The sequence below is a fragment of the Rattus norvegicus genome, chromosome 16, assembly GCF_021556685.1.
Source record: "Rattus norvegicus strain SHRSP/BbbUtx chromosome 16, alternate assembly SHRSP_T2T, whole genome shotgun sequence".
In the NCBI taxonomy this organism is placed as follows: domain Eukaryota; kingdom Metazoa; phylum Chordata; class Mammalia; order Rodentia; family Muridae; genus Rattus; species Rattus norvegicus.
The window spans coordinates 56,351,314-56,368,811 of record NC_141549.1 but is presented as its reverse complement, the minus strand read 5'-3'; the positions used below and the strand labels follow the sequence as shown (position 1 = coordinate 56,368,811).

At 38.1% G+C, this 17,498-nt stretch overlaps 1 protein-coding gene and 1 long non-coding RNA gene across 1 annotated transcript; one reads left to right on the top strand and one right to left on the bottom strand.

Moving 5' to 3' along the window:
* Positions 1-17,498, bottom strand: part of Erich1 (glutamate-rich 1) — a gene marked incomplete at its 5' end in the record, with an annotated part of 52,793,804 nt that overhangs the window by 27,295,552 nt on the left and 25,480,754 nt on the right.
* LOC148000570 (uncharacterized) lies at positions 1,085-15,827 on the top strand. Its single transcript, XR_015640499.1, has 5 exons — positions 1,085-1,249; positions 3,213-3,260; positions 3,737-3,842; positions 14,488-14,599; positions 14,917-15,827. It is a non-coding gene; the product is annotated as an uncharacterized LOC148000570 (long non-coding RNA).

Sequence of the window (17,498 nt, the reverse complement as noted above, 5' to 3'; positions counted from 1 at the left end):
TTTTTTTGTTTTATGTTTTAAAATAAAGTTTTGTATCATTTTCGATTTACCTTTGATTAGAAAACTTGTTCAAAGGAAAATTTTGAAAAGACACATGCATTTATAATCTTATAAAATTCTTAAAGTTACTTAATATTTTATTATTGATCTAAATTGAACTAGATATAGAACCTAGGCAATTTCTCAATGTTAGCATTTCCTCTAGGCTCTGACCAACAGTTACCTAGCAACAGCCAGGGACAAGCATAATGCTATTTTAAGTTTTATTCCCCCAATATCCAATTAGCAATAGTTCCTAGCTTAGTGGACCAAATAATACCACATTTGTTTCCCAATAATATCTATATATTGCTTAAGTACTTTAATTTATTTGCTTATCAGAAGGAAAAATGAAATGAAGAGAACATAACTTCTAAATTGCAGAATTAGAAGTCTTAGAATGAACATAGTGAATAAGTTTGAGTTGGAAGATAGCTGCTTATTCATCAAAACACTTTTAGGAGAAAAGAGACCAACTACACTTGAAAATAAATTATTATATAGGTGAAAATTCCAAGTGGAATATCTAAATATTGCTTTAAAATGGTCTAATTTAATGGCTGGGTACATTGCCAAAACTGGAGAAAGGAGTCAGTGGTTCACGACAAAAGAGAAACAGTGAATTACCATTCAAATTAAATATTTTGTTTCCTTTCTAAGGGCATTCTGATTTTGCAAATAAAGTCAAATTGGCATAATCCACTTATATATGCAGAAAGGGTTTACCAAACTCTTACCATAAATTTCAGCCTTTTTACATTTTTGTATTAACCTCTCTCCCTGATAGACAAGACAGTTTGCAACCCAAGTTCCCTTGAGTGACTATGCTTAAATTATGGACAATTATGTCACCTATTTCCATCCACATTTCTTATTATTTTGCTATCTCCTAATTTACTAAGTGCATATTTTCATAACCGCTGTTTGCATATTTGAACAAAGAAAAATAAATAAGCATCTCTTAAAACAAGGAATGATAATAAGATAGGCTTGTTGACACAGGACTTAATTTCCTGCTTCTCCAGAGGCTGAGACATGAAGATAAGAAGTTTAAAACCAGTCTAGGCGGCAGAGTGAATTCAAGTCAGCATGTTCAACGTTGTAAGATCTCGTCTCAAAATAAGTGGACTGAAGTGACAAAGTAAATACATCGCATAAGGAAGGACTCAAGATCAAGTCTTCTTGCCACAAAAGGGGAAGATTAAAAAAGGTAAAACAGTGAACTAGATTGTTGGGGGGAGGGCGGCAATGGGGGAAGGATGGGGAGGGGAACACCCCTAAAGAAGGGGAGGGGGAGGGATTAGGGGGATGTTTGCCCGGAAACCGGGAAAGGGAATAACACTCGAAATGTAAATAAGAAATACTCAAGTTAATAAAAAAAAATTAAAAAAAAAAAAGGTAAAACAAAACTGTTTTTAAAGAGATAACCTGGAGGGCATTTCTGTTGTGGTGACCCCTCCCCTCTTTTTTTATCCTGCAGTTAGTGTCACTACTAACTTCTCCAAAGGCATTCACACAACCTGTGGGATGTTAGCTTTTCACAGCCATGATAAAGCATCTCTGAAAAGCAACTGAACAAAGGAGGTGTGGGTTTTGGCTCACAGATGAAGGGTCTCAATCCGTGGCAGTTTGATTTCATTGCTGTGGACCTGTGTCAAAATAAGAAATCAAAGGGGGATCAAAGACACTCATTTCATTGACCACTGTCTTACTTCTATCATCTATGATCTCATTCAACTGTGAACTCACGACTGGCTTAATCAATAAAGAGGTTCATATGTTCATGATCCAATCACCTCTCCAAAGTGCTGACAGGTAGGGGATAAATGCTCACTCTGAGAGCTTCCAGGAGATCTTTCGTATGCAAACTCCCAAATGCATACACCTTATTCCCACAGCTTTAGCTTAAAAGGTGTTTGTAAATTCTATCTGTGACGCATTCTCCATCGAATTTCCAAGCTTAAAACCACCCTTTTCTAACAGTATGTACAATATGACTTTAAATATGGGAAATATATTTCCAGATGTACACCAAGTCCCTATAAATAAACATATGTTATCCTGAATAATGATAGGTTAAATCACAGTCTTTGTTTTAGTGCTGGAAAGAAGCAACAAAAGTGCAATGGTTCATATACTAGGAACAAAGAAAGCAGTGTCTTGTGCATGGGAATGGTTTATAATGTGCCAGGATGCAGTGTGTTATAATGACTAGGCCTTTAAGTTAGTGGTTCTTAACCTATGAGTCACTACCCTTTGGTAGAGGTTGAATGACCTTCTCATAATGGTCACCTAAGACCATCTAAAAACATAGATATATATTACAGTTCAAAGCAGTAGCATGATTACAGTTATAAAGTAGCAACAATAATAATTTTATGGTTCGCGGTCACCCTAACGTGGTAAACTGAATTAAGGAATGCTGCATCCGGAACATTGGGAACCACTGCTTTAAATTATTCCTTCTACGTTTTGCTTGGCTGGATCTTATTTTTTAAAGTTAGATTTATTTACATTTTTATGTGCATAAATATTTCCTTTGCACATGTGTATTCTGTGTGTGTGTGTGTGTATGTGTGTGTGTGTGTGTGTGTGTGTGTGTGTGTGCACTCATGTAATGCACACACAGAGTATAAGAGGGCATTAGATGTCCTGGAACTCTAAAGTTTTCGACAGATGTAAGTGACAAGGTGGTTGCTGGGAACTGACCCAGGTCCTGTGGAAGAGCAGCCAGCTGTACCCTCTCTCCAACCCCCTTGCTTGGATGGTTCAATGTCATGCGTTAAGGATACTATGCTTTGAATCCCAGTTTTGTAACTGCATGTACTATCCAAGACTCCTGAAATTGAGTAATCTCTAAGTTTCATGCTCTGCATTTTCAAACTATTATCGAAAAAGTAGCTAGTGAATAAGGGCCTTGGACAAAGAATCTTGAAGAAAATCTTATCTCTTCCTCCCAACTGGGTAACACCTTACCATCTCACAAGCCCCAAGTCACCTTCTAACTCCTCCCTGCCCATAGTCTAATTAAAAAGACCTTTAATTGTGCCAATCACTTAGAGGAATGCAATACTTATATTTGTTTTTTATATTGGGTGTGTGTACAATATTGGGCAAATGTGTGGTGTGTGGTTGTGAGTTCTTAAGTATATTCACATGTATTTAATTTTCAGACAAGATGGTTGGTGAACAGGCTTCAACCTCCCAAGGCTGGATTTCAGGTACATTGCTATGCCTGGCTTTTTATGTGAGTTGGAAGGTCCTGAGTTCAGAGTTCCTACATGTAGGACAGACACTTTATTATAGTTTTTTTTCTTTTTTCTTTTTTTTTTTTCAGAGCTGGGGACCGAACCCAGGGCCTTGCGCTTGCTAGGCAAGCGCTCTACCACTGTTTATTATAGTTTTACCATCACTTGTTTTTACTTGTCAACTATTCATGGGCATTCTGCCCACCAGATCTATTCTGACCTTTCATCAGAGTGATATTCATCCTTTTGTGTTTTTCTTTGACTTTTAATTTATCACCATTGCAAGCTCATTTGGAATGTTTTCCACAGGACATCATATATTTAGATTTTCTTCCCTTGTAACTGGAAGACAGGGTTAGATGATCTAATCAAACCTCACTTAAAAAAATGAAGCAGAGAGACATATATTAATGTCACTGTAAATCTAATTATGAATTTCATTCAATGAGGTCCTTCACCATTTGCCAAGGACAGTCCTAATTCACTTGAAGAAGTTAACTTCCAAGTTGAAGACACCCTCGGAATTTTCCAGATATGACTTTCTGTCATTATGAGGTAGAGTATTTTTCAGAACTACAGTCAAGGGAGTTTATGATTGGCCTGAGTCCATCTATCCCATGTACTTACATTATTAAGAATTATCATTAGAAGAGGAAGGCATCAATTGAATATAAGCATTACATTAAGTATAATATGCTAAACTGTTGACCTTACAACCAATTACTGAAGGACAGATCACAGAAAAGCCTGAGGGGTTTAATCACAGGAGCTGAAGAGCAGACCCAGAACTACTGATCTTTTTGAGGTACTTCTTAATAGAAAGTTTAACATTTAACAGAGAAATAATTTGGACTTGCTTAGACCTCAAGTCAGTGTTAGGTGTACCATCCTTATAACAAAGTAATAACCTATGACAATATGATTTTGATTTTCTCAAATAAATTACATCGATGGCTGATAAATAGATATTAACATGATTCATTTAAGAGTAATAACAAAGCATGAATAAATAAAGTGAAAAATACACAACCCTTAAAATGTTAATTCCCACCTTGCCCTTTGCAAATATCAAGTTCTACATTACTTGGTGCAAGTGTATTCAAGTAGAGTGAAATGGAAGCTTTACTTCAATCCAGACCAATGTTTCTGGTCACTAGGAAAGTTTCTAAAGCTCCCCTTATGCTCTCGTTAAACTAAACATAGTCAAGTATGTGTTAATATGTTGGATTGGATTATGAATTTTAGAAAAGTAGATTCTTAGTGTGTAAAATCAAAAGATTATTACAATTTCATGATGTGTAATCATCCATTTATATAGTATTAATAATTATTTATCGAATGTTTCTACATGCAGAATATATATTTTATTCTATATATATATTTAATATATATTAAGTTATTTTTAATTTAAATTTTTCAAAATAAATAAGTTCATGCATTCTAAATAAAATTTAGTCTCTGAACATAAAGTTCGACTTTTGTAAGTCTCTGTATCTATAATCCCTTTCTCATATACCTGTATTTAAGACTTAAATATTGATTTATCTGTTCATAAATTTTTATATGTATGTATATTTTAGATATTCTGTAATTATTTTATATGTTATATCTGCTTATATGTATATGAAATACTATATATAGAGACAGAAAGAGAGAGAGGGAATTAAAGGTACACATGATTATGTATTATTCAACTGATCTTTAAATGTAAGGAAAATTAATTGGCAATATGAGTGGACATACCTTAAGCTTCAAATTACTGTGTATTTAGTTTTTTGAGCTTCTAGAGAATAATTTCCTTCTTGATTATACTCAATTATATTTTTATATGGTTAGAACATTTTATTAGGTCAGACCTTAAGAAATGGTATTGTTTGGGCAAAGAGTTACACATTTAAAGGATTCTATCAAGTATTTCAAGACAAGAAAGTGTCATTTTGTAGGCATTAATATTGGACTTGACTTTTGTTTCCCTATATATATTCCCTAGCACAATAGCTATTCTATAGGAAGTAATAGGATGCAAATTGGTATCTATTTATCAACTTTTGTTCTTTCTTTCCTTTTCTACCTATCTATCATCTAGCTATCTGTCTGTCTATCTATCTATCTATCTATCTATCTATCTATCTATCTATCTATCTATCTAACTATCTATCATCAATTTTGAGACATCCTCTTGTTTATAGCTCTGGCTGGCCTGGAGTTGCAATGTAAAATGGGCTGGTCTCACACTCATACAGACCTGCCTGCATCAGCCTCCTAAGTGACGGGATTAAAGGCATACACTACTATGTTTGGCACAAATTGGTATCTCATTGCTATTTAATTTTCAGTTCCCTTGTTTCTTTTACTTTCATTTTTATTGGTTATTTTATTTACTTATACTTTAAATGTTATCCTCCTTTCCAGTTTCCCTTCCACAAGCCCCCTATACCCTCCTCTCTCACCCTGCGACTATGAGGGTGCCCCTCCCCCCACTCCTGCCTCAGTGCCCTAGCATTCCCCATCTAGGTCATCCAGCCTCCACAGGACCAAGGGCTTCCTCTCCCAGTAATGCCAGATAAAGCGATCCTCTGATACATATCCAGCTGGAGCCATAGGTCCCCCCACAACCTCACCCCGTATACTCTTGGTTGGTGGTTTAGTCCTGGGAGCTCTGGGCAGTCTGGTTGGTTGATGTTGCTGTTCTTCCTATGGGGATGCAAACCCCATCAGCACCGACGGTCCTTGCCCTAACTTCTACATTGGGGTCCCCATGCTTAGTCTGATGTTTGGCTACATGCTTCTGATCTGTATTGGTCAGTCTCTGGCAGAGTCTCTCAGGGCACAGCTATACCTGGCCCCTGTCAGTAAGCACTTCTTGGCATCAGGTAGTGTCTGGGCTTGGTGTCAGCACATGGAATGGATCCCCAGGTGGGGCAGTCTCTGGCTGGCCTTTCCTTCAGGTGCTGCTCCACTCTTTGTCCCTGCATTTCCTTTTGACAGGAGGAATTCTGGGTTATTATTTTTAAGGTAGAGGGTGGCCCCATTGCTCAACTGGGGACCATACCTAACCATTAGATATGGTCTCTATGGGTTCTATTTCCCCTTTCTAATGTCCTCCCTGTTGACTAAGGATGTTGAACATTAAGTGCTTCTGAGCCATGTGAGATTTCTCAGTTGAGAAGTCTCTGTTTAGCTCTGTGCCCCATTCTTTAATAGGGATATTTGGTTCTCTGGAGTCTAACATATTGAGTTCTTGAGTTCTTTGTATATATTAGATATTAGTTCTCTATTGAATGTAGGGTTGGTAAAGATCTTTTCCCAATCTGTTGGTTGCTGTTTTGTCCTATTGACAGTGTCCTATTGCTTTACAGAAGCTTTGCAATGTTATAAGGCTCCATTTGTCAGTTCGTGATCTTAGAGCATAAGCCATTGGTGTTCTGTTCTAGAAATTTTCCCCTGTGCCAATGTGTTTGAGGTTCTTTCCCACTATCTCCTGTATTAGATTCATCATATCTGGTTTTATGAGGAGGTTCTTGATCCACTTGGATTTGAGCTTTGTACAAGAAGATAGATCCATTTTTTTACATGCTGAACGCCAGTTGAACCAGCATCATTTGTTGAAAATGCTGTCTATTTCTCACTGGGTGGTTTTGGCTCCTTTGTTAAAGATAAGTGACCAAAGGTGTGTAGATTCATGTCTGGGTCTGCTGAGTACCAATACCATGTGAATTTTTATCATTATTTCTCTGAAGTATAGCTTGAGGTCAGGGATGATGATTCCCCCAGATGTTCTTTTATTGTTGAGAATTTTTTTTTATATTCTGGGTTTTTGTTATAGAAGATAAATTTGAGATTTCTCTTTCTATCTCTGTGAAAAATTGAGTCAAAATTTTATAGGGATTGCATTGAATCTGTAGATTGCTTTTGGTAAAATGGCCATCTTTATTATATTAATCCTGCCAATCCATGAGCATGGGAGATCTTTCCATCATCTGAGATCTTCTTCAATTTCTTTCTTCAGTGACTTGAAGGTCTTGTCATACAGCTCTTTCACTTGCTTGGTTAGTATCACACCAATATTATACTATTTATGACTATTACAATGGATATCCTTTCCCTAATTTTTTCTCAGTCTGTTTATCCTTTGAGTAGAGGAAAGCTACTTATTTGTTTGAATTAATTTTGTATTTAGCCACTTTGCTAAAGGAGTTATCAACTGTAGGAGTTTTGTTGTGGTTTTTATGGGTCACTTATGTATATCTGCGAATAGTGATATGGTGACTTTCTCCTCAATCTGTATCCCTTTGATCTCCTTTTGTTACCTAATTGCTCTGAGCAGAACTCTAAGTACTATATTGAATAGATAGGAGGAGAGGGCCTTACCTTGTCTGTGATTTTCATGGGATTGCTTCAAGTTTTTCTCCATTTAGTTTGATGTTGGCTATTGGCTTTCTGTATATTACATTTATTATATTTAGGTTTGGATCTTGAATTCATATTCTATCCAATACCTTTAGGGTATTGAGGGTATGAAGAGGTGTGATATTTTGTCAAAGGCTTTTTTAGCATTTAATGAGATGATTATGTGTTTTTTCTTTGAGTTTTTTTAAATAGTGGATTACATTGATGGATTTTCATACATTGAAATGTCCCTGTATCCCTGGGATGAAACCTACTTGATCATGATGAATGATCATTCTGATGTGTTCTGGGATTTGATTTGCAGGAATTTTATTGAGTATTTTTGCATAAATATTCATAAGGGAAATTGATCAGAAGTTCTCTTTCTTTGTTGGGTGGAGGTATTAGTATAACTGTGGCTTCATAGAATGTACTAGGTAGTGTTCCTTCTGTTTCTAGATTATGAAATACTTAGGTCTTCTTTAAATGTCTGATTAAGTTCTGCACTGAAATCATTTGATTCTGGTTTATATTTTTTTATTTTTATTTTTTATTTTGGAGACTTAATAACTGCTTCTATTTCCTTAGGGCTTAGGTGACTATTTAGATGGTTTATGTGATCCTGATTTAACTTTGGTACTTGGTATATGTCTAGAAATCATCCATTTCAGTTAGATATTCCAGTTTTGTTGAGTATAGGCTTTTGTAGTGGGATCTTATAGTTTTTTGAATTTTCTCAGGTTCTGTTATGTTTCCCTTTTCATTTCTGACTTTGTCAATTTGGATACTGTCTTTCTGCACTCTGGTTAGACTGGCTCAGGGTTTATCTCTCTTGTTGATTTTCTCAAAGAACCAGCTCCTGGTTTTGTTGATTCCTTGTACAGTCTTTTGTTTCTACTTGGTTGATATCAGCTCTGAGCTTGATTATTCTTGACTTCTACTCCTCTTGGGTGTATTTCCTTCTTTTTGTTCTAAGACTTTCAGATGGGCTGTTAAGCTGCTAATGTCTGCTGTCTCCAGTTTCTTTTTGGAAGCACTCAGAGCTATGAATTTTCCACTTAGCACTGCTTTCCTTGTGTCCCATAAGTCTGAGTGTGTTGTGCCTTTATTTTCATTAAATTATGGATACATTTTCCACATTTCTTTTTGTGTGAATTGCCTTTATTGTTTATTCCTTTGAAAATAAATTTCAGAAGTTGCTTATGTAGCCAAACCTTGCATAATACCAGTGAATACAGCAATCACAAAAGCAGCTAGAAGTTCTGAATTCCTATTCTGCTCTAGTTATAGAGTTACTTTTAATGAACAGGACATATCTTTCTCCATTTTATAAAGAAGAAGAAAGAGCTAAAGGAGGAGAAGACCTACTGTGTGTTTTCTGTTCTCCCTCTCCTTCTCTCCCTTTTCCCTCTCCCTCTCCTTCCCCTCCCCCATTTCTGCTCTCCTCTGCTCTGCTCTCTGCTCTCTCTGTTGTTGTTGTTGGATTTTTTTTCTAATTGGTCTGGAAGATGTTTTGCTGGAATGGCTCAGGAAGCTGTCTCTGTTGAAGGAAGGAAGTTGGTCATGTGTGTTTACAGTGGGCTTTTGTATGCTACTCTATCTTGGTAGATGACCAGAATTGAGCTTAAATGTCCAATTTGTAATCCTTTTCACAAGAAGCATGTTGATACTGGCTCACACTCTTGTAACTGGCCTGTATCTAATGTTTTGTTACCTAGAGAAGCACCTTGTAGGACATCACAGACCTGTAAGGAAGTTAAGTTCAAGTGAGCTGATGAGCAGGATACAGAAGGGACAGTTTAATGGAACACATAAATTAATGGAACAATTTCAGGTCTTAAAGATTATAGGAGATAGGCCCTTATGGTGTGCCTGGCACACAAGAAGGTCCACAATATCAAGGAAAAACCAGGAAAAAGGTATAGCAAAAGAAACATGGAATGGGGAAAGAAAACCTCCCAAGGCACTGTGCCTTTATCAAGGTCCAAAGGTAGTGTCCTGGATGGGCACAGGTGATACTTACTAGTTTTAAGACGTCTGTAAAGGAAAGATCTTATTTACATGACTCTCTAGCTGTCACACTATTCAGAACCTAGGAGGTGTATTATAAATCCATGAAGTAAGGAATAAGCCCACAGTATCATGAAGAAGAACACAGTAAGGGATGCTTGCACTACACCAAAGGTCACCAGCATGCCAAAGTTCTAAAACCATGTGGTTGGTTCCAAGAATAGATGTCAAAGCAGGATCTCTACTCAACAAACTTGTAATATGATCTTGATGGAGGTCACAGTCAATAGGACTACCATTCTCTAAACATTGTGTGTATAGCAGGCATAGTGGTGCATCTCTGTGATCCCAGCACTGGAGCAATGGGAGTGCCAAGGAGTTCAAGACCAGCCTCTGCTACACAGGGGCTTTGAGCCCAGTTTGAACTCACATGAGACCATCACTAGCAAAACAAAATAAATCCAAATGATCGCCTACCTATGTGCTTTATAAGGTAGAACTTTCAAGTCCATTCCTCTTGCCTTTATAGAACATTATGATTATAAAAAGTTTATATTTGATAAAGACAGAGTTGTCAGCAGTTTTCTTTATTGTTTTATGCTTTCGTGGTTTAAAAAGGCTTTCTATAGTAAAATATAGCTTAAATAATATAAAGTTTTCCTTGGCAATATTACTTCTTTATTCACGTATGTGAGGTAACATTGGTAACTGCATTTGCTAGTAGATTTCCCAAGTCTCTCTTGTCTTCCTTTCTTACTATTGGAGAGCCCTTTGTCATCCTGCAGGTGGGTTCCGTGTGAGGACATTTACCTTTGTCCGCCTTCTGCTTCCTTTGTTGTTCTTTGCTTGGGTCAAATTTACACTTCTAAAAATATTAACAATTAGTTTTTATAATTTCATGCGACATTTTCATAGTTCTAGGTCTCTTTTAAAATTTCCATTTTCTATGTTTTAAATTTCAGTCTTTTAGACAAAGCCCGCAATCTCTGATAATGTTTTCTAGAGCACTGTTAATTTTAAAAAAGATCTCACTGAATTGATGGATTTGGGGATTATGGGCATTTCAATCACCCTGAACTCAACATGATAGGGAATATACAGCCATTTGTTTGCATCTTCCCTTAAGTTTTGAAGTGGAGTGTTATAATTTGCTTTACGGAGATCCATGCTTTTACAATTAGTTTTTTCCCCTGTTTTAGTATGTGCATTGCTAGCATAATTTGAATTTCTTTAGCTACATTTTCAATTTGTGTATGGCTGACTACAATTGTTTATCAGTATGTGACTTTTTTTTTCTTAATTTTCTCTTTTTTTCAGACAGACCTTGTCTTCGGTTTCTGGTAACTGTCACTCACATCTTTACATTTTATTTCTCGAGACTTCTAATGCATTGTCCAAGAGTCTTGGAGGTGGACAGCATATGTATCTTGTTGCTAAACTACAGAATAATGGTGTTTCTAATATTTTGGGTCATGCATAATTTAGATTAAACGTTGCTGGTGGCTATGATGTTACCAGGTTGCCTTTTTCTCTTTGTTTACTGAATAATTGCTTTATGATTTGCCAGGCTTGTTATTGCTGTTGCATTTAGCAAACAGGGCAAGTTCTTTTTGTATGGTTTGTTTGGTTTTGGTTTTATTTTATTTGTTTTTGTTGTTGGTTTTTAATGCATACAATTATCTACAATTGTTTTTAATCTCTAAAACTCAAAAAGACTGGGTGAAGCCGATGAGATTCTAGAGAATTAAGCAAGCTGACAAGCCTACTCCAGTCCTGAAATAGAAAAACTCTTGGAAACTGCTCTCATCCCTGCGTCCTACCTTACTTAGACTCCCCACTCCTACCTAAGGAAAAGTGATAGAAGACAGTTCTGCACCTTAGCAGGCAAACCCCAGGGCAAATTACAGCTTCTATGGTTGCATCCTAATGGTTCGGAACTATGAACAGGTCTAAGAATGCAAACTACAGTTAGTGAGCATTGCTCATTACAAACCAGACATGTTCTGGAATTGCTATTTCTGGTCTTCGTTATTTACCGAAACTAAATAAATCAGCAGCTGCCAATCACAGAAGCTAAATTTCATCCTAGCCCAGTTTGGCAGCTGCCATGCAGATAGAATTGTAACAGTCATTTGGTTAAAAACATATCATTAACTAAGAGTGAAATGGTTGGTAAATATCATGAGTTTTGATTACATGTTTCCTGCTTCATGATCTCAATAACAATGAAGTGTTTATTCTCCTTGGATGTTATCATGATGAGCCTTTCTAATCACTTGTGAATCATTATCTCTTCACTTTCCAGTGTTTTGCAGATTTTTATCTGTGAGATCCTGAATATTGCGCTTTGAATATTTCCAAAATGTGTTGGCTGGTTTTCTGTGTCAACTTGACACAAGTTGGAATTATCATAGAGAAAAGAGTCTCAGTTCAGGGAATACTTCCATAAGATCCAGCTGTAAGGCATTTTCTCAATTAGTGATCAAGGTCCTAGACCATTGTGAATAGTGCCATCCCTAGGATGGTGATCCTGGGTTCTATAAGAAGTCAACATGAATTTTGCGGGCAAATGGATGGAACTTGAGAATATCATCCCAAGTGAGGTAACCTAGTCTCAAAAAGACATGCATGCATATGTAGCAGATGTGCAGCTCAGTCTTCATGTAGGCCCTGAACAGCTGCAGCAGGGGCTGACTCTAAAGATTTTGCCTATCTGTGAAATGTGTTCTTCTAGTTGCGCTACCTTGTCTGGCCTCAGTGGGAGAGGATATGCCTAGCCCTGCAGAGACTTGATGTGCTAGGGTGAAGGGATACCCAGGGGAGCCTCCGCCCTCTTAGAGGAGAAAGGGAGGGAAGAAAAGAGGGAGGGATGGAGATGGGAGAAGGACTGTGGGATGGTGGACCAGGAGGGAGTGCAGCAATGAGACTGTAAAGTGAATAAATAAAGTTTTAAAAAATAAAAGAAAAAAAAGACATGCATGGTATGTGCTCACTTATAAGTAGTTGTTAGCCATAAAACACAAGTACTATGTTATACTCCACAGACCAAAAGAAGATAAACAAGAAGGAAGGTCCAAACAATGACTTTAGAAACTCTCTTAGAAGGGGGAATAAAATAGTCCTAAGAGGAAGAAGGAGGGAGGAAACTGGAAGGGGGGTAATGGGGAGGGGAATGAGGTATTCAAGATCACGTGTGGGGAAGGACAGGAGAGATGGCTAGAGGGCCATGAAAATGAATGGAAATCTGCAACTGACAGTGATGAGGAGGTGGTGGGCACTTCCAGGATGAGATATGGCCTGGAAAAGGAAGGTGCCCAAGAATCAGTGTAGGTGACCTTAAATGTGACTCCCTACATTGGGGATGTAGCCACCTACTATGGATGTGGTAGATAGGAACTCCAGTGGAGATAGAGACCCCAACCTGTCCACAGAACTTTCAACCATAAATTTATCCTGTCTACTAGTAATGCAGGCACAGAAGAAGGAGCAGAGACTAAGGGAATGGCCAACCAATAATGGGCCCAACTTGAGATCCATCACATGGGCATCGATCCCAAACACTATTAATGATACTCTGTTGTGCTTGCAGATAGGAGCAAGTTGTCCTCCAAGAGGCTCCTTCCAGCAGCTGACTCAGATAGATACAGACACCCACAGCCAAATAGCAGATGGAGCTTGGGAATTCTTACGGAAGAATAGGAGGAAGGATTGTGGGTCCCTAAGGAGATAAAATCTCCACAGGAAGACCAACAGAGTCAACTAACCTGAACATTTGAGGCTGAGGCTGAACCACCAACCAAAAAACATACATGGGCTGGACCTAGGCCTCCCGCTCATCTGTAGCAGATGTGCAGCTTGATCTTCATGTGGATCTAGAAAAACTGGAGTGGGAGCTTTCCAAAAGTTGTTGCTTGTACTGGGATATGTTCTTTTAGCTGGGCTACCTTGTCTGGCCTCAGTGGGAAGGAAGTGCCTAGCCATGCAGAGATCTGAAATGCCAGAGTCAGTGGCTTGTGAGATATCCAGGGTTGCCCCCACTGGCACAGAGAAGAAGGGGAGGGTGGCAAGGGGAAGGATTGTGGGAGTGAGTGACTGGGATGAGGGCAGTGAATGGGGTGTAAAGTGAATAAATAAATAAAATAAAGAAGTTGAAGAAGAAGGAGGAGGAGGAGGAGGGAGAGGAGGAGGAAGAGGAGGAGGAGGAAGAGGAGGAGGATGAGGAGGAGGAGGAGGAGGAGGAGGAGGAGGAGGAGGAGGAGGAGAAGGTAGTGTGGTGGTGGTGTGGTGGTGGCAGGCTGAACAAGACAAGGGAAGCAACCCAGTAAGCAGCACCCTTCCATGGCCTCTGCATCATCTCCTGCCTCCAGGTTCCTGGTATGTATGAGTTTTGGTCCTGACTTCTTTTGTTGGTGAACAGAAAGGTCGATGTGTAGGCCAAATAAACCCTTTCCTCTCCAGTTTGCTTCTAGGTCATGGTGCTTCATTGCAGCCATAGAAACCCTGACCAAGATACAAAGTTTCCATATATTATCTTCACTTGGATTAAAAAAATGGATTTTTCTTTTAGAAAACAATGTAAGATTGTTTAATAATATAAAACAAATTCTTTTTATGCAATAAATTTTCATATCTATTAAGACATTGATTTAAAATTTCTCTTTTTTCTTTGCTAGCTACTTATTTGTTTGTTTATCTATTTAAGATAGTATCAGTCTTTGGGGAAGAAGATTTGTTATTTCTCATAAATATTTAAAAACTAAAGTCTGGGCTCATGTCTAACTTGTGGTTTTCTGTCTTCCAGGACCTAGGAATGCAGTCATCAAAACCCGCCAATGCCAAGCAACCAGACTTCCAGGGACTAAGCCACTACCCAAAGACTATACATGGACTGACCCTGGACTCTGACCTCATAGGTAGCAATGAATAGCCTAGTAAGAGCACCAGTAGAAGGGGAAGCCCTTGGTCCTGCTAAGACTGAACCCCCAGTGAACGTGATTGTTGGGGGAGGGTGGCAATGGGGGGATGATGGGGAGGGGAACACCCATAAAGAAGGGGAGGGGGAGGGGTTAGGGGGATGTTGGCCTGGAAACCAGGAAAGGGAATAACACTCGAAATGTAAATAATAAATACTTAAGTTAGTAAAAAAAATTAATAAAAAAACCCACCATTGTGATTCAGAAGGCCATTGTTACTCTTTTTTTCCTTCCTGTTCTTGTTTTCTTTTTCACAGCAACATTTTATGTTAATTAAGAAACCATTCAACAATTACTCAGCTATCAAAAACAATGACTTTATGAAATTCGTAGGCAAATGGTTGGAACTGGAAAATATCATCCTGAGTGAGCTAACCCAATCACAGAAAAACACACATGGTATGCACTCATTCATACGTGGCTATTAACCCAAATGCTTGAATTACCCTAGATGCCTAGAACAAATAAAACTCAAGATGGATGATCAAAATGTGAATGCTTCACTCCTTCTTTAAAAGGGGAACAAGAATACCCTTGGCAGGGAATAGAGAGGCAAAGATTAAAACAGAGACTGAAGGAACACCTTCAGAGCCTGCCCCACATGTGACCCATACATATACAGCCACCCAATTAGACAAGATGGATGAAGCAAAGAAGTGCAGACCTACAGGAGCCGGATGTAGATCGCTCCTGAGAGACACAGCCAGAATACAGCAAATACAGAGGCGAATGCCAGCAGCAAACCACTGAAGTGAGAATAGGACCTCCGTTGAAGGAATCAGAGAAAGAACTGGAAGAGCTTGAAGGGGCTCGAGACCCCATATGTACAACAATGCCAAGCAACCAGAGCTTCCAGGGACTAAGCTACTACCTAAAGACTATACATGGACTGAACCTGGACTCTGACCTCATAGGTAGCAATGAATATCCTAGTAAGAGCACCAGTGGAAGGGGAAGCCCTGGGTCCTGCTAAGACTGAACCCCCAGTGAACTAGACTCTTGGGGGGAGGGCGGCAATGGGGGGAGGGTTGGGAGGGGATCACCCATAAAGAAGGGGAGGGGGAAGGGTTAGGGGGATGTTGGCCTGGAAACCGGGAAAGGGAATAACACTCGAAATGTAAATAAGAAATACTTAAGTTAATAAAAAAAACCCACCATTGTGATTCAGAAGGCCATTGTTACTCTTTTTTTCCTTCCTGTTCTTGTTTTCTTTTTCACAGCAACATTTTATGTTAATTAAGAAACCATTCAACATTATACTTGGATTCTTTACAAGTGAAAAATAACTTCTAAGCCTGACATTGATGAAATTTATCAGATGTGCTTTGCTGAAAATATGTGAAATTCCTTTTTTATTGTTTTCTTCATCCCTGCAGTAATTAAAGTGTATACATCTATTGTGGGGTGGGTGAATGGGGAATCCCTGCTTTTAAAATTAACTTTTAACTTAGCATAAAAGTAATGAGTTTCCTTGAGACAGATGAAATTAATAATGCATGTCTTACGAAAGAAAGGGGATGACTTTATTTCACAGGAAGAAGGTCTTCCTAATAGTTTCTTTGTCATTGTCCTGGTGTACTTGTTAGAGTCCAGAGTAACAAGAAACCTATATAGCAGCACTCTGGACTCTCCCTTCTACCCTGGTCTTCCTTTCTCTTTGTACAAATGCAAGTGGGAATCCCAAGGTGATCCATGGATAGCTATACTGAGATCAGAAAGATAAAACCAAAATAAACAAATAAACCAAACCAAACAACAATAAAACAAAACAAAACAACAACAAAACACTGTGATAAGTTGGCAATAATGGTAAAACATTTTATGTGAAAATAATTTGTAGTAATAAGGAGATTCAATTTAAAGGTTAGGTATCATTTTATGTCTTTGAAATTTGCACTTTAATGATGCTAAGTAACTCTGATGACACACAAATGCTAACATGCTACAGCTAAAAGCAGAGGGAAAATGTCCTAAAAAAAACCTGCAATGCACATTATGGACAACAGTAATTAACACACCATGGCCCATGCACTGCAGTGATACGTATTTGTTTATCTAAATGAGCCTAAAGTATGAAAGACCCACAATGTAAAATTATAATCTGTATCAGATTATACAGTATAAACAGATGAATCAGTATCTGTTTATCATAAAGATACAGGTAGAACAATCTTTAGAATGCTCATAACATTTTTCTCTTTTTAGTAATTGATGGCACCTCCTTGAAATCCTCAGCAATCTTCCTTGCATGAATCTATGCAAAGAAAACACATTAACAGAACACAAGTGGTCTGCTGTCTAGCCTGTTTTACTGGAAAAGCCAGAGGCACAGCATGCAAGCAGACATCAACACACTGCTTGCCCATTTCTTGTAGAAACATCCTGTGAAGCTTATGTGACTCACCTTTGGTGACAGTTGGCTCAGGTCTCACAATTCTCCTATTCACTCTTACAAAATGTCCAGCCCAAGCAAGGCATGGTGGTGCAAACCTATAGTCACAGTATCTGGAGCACTGAGAGAAGTTCTGAAGTGTTAGGCTAGCCTGAGCCATTGAAAGAGTCTCTCTTTCAAAAGAAAAGAGAGAAAATAAACAGGAGTAAAAGGAACATCCTATGATGTTTCTGGTTAGAATAATAAGACAATAGTAATTTCTATGATGTTTCTGGTTAGAATAATAAGACAATAGTAATTTCAACTTCATAGTTATCCCAAATTATTCCAGACTTACCAATCTTAACCATGCATATTGCTCTTTTCTCCCTCCTGTGCTTTCTATCCACTGTTTCCATTCCTCACATGTTACACATTTTCTCCTCAGTTAGACAGAAAGCTTTACTT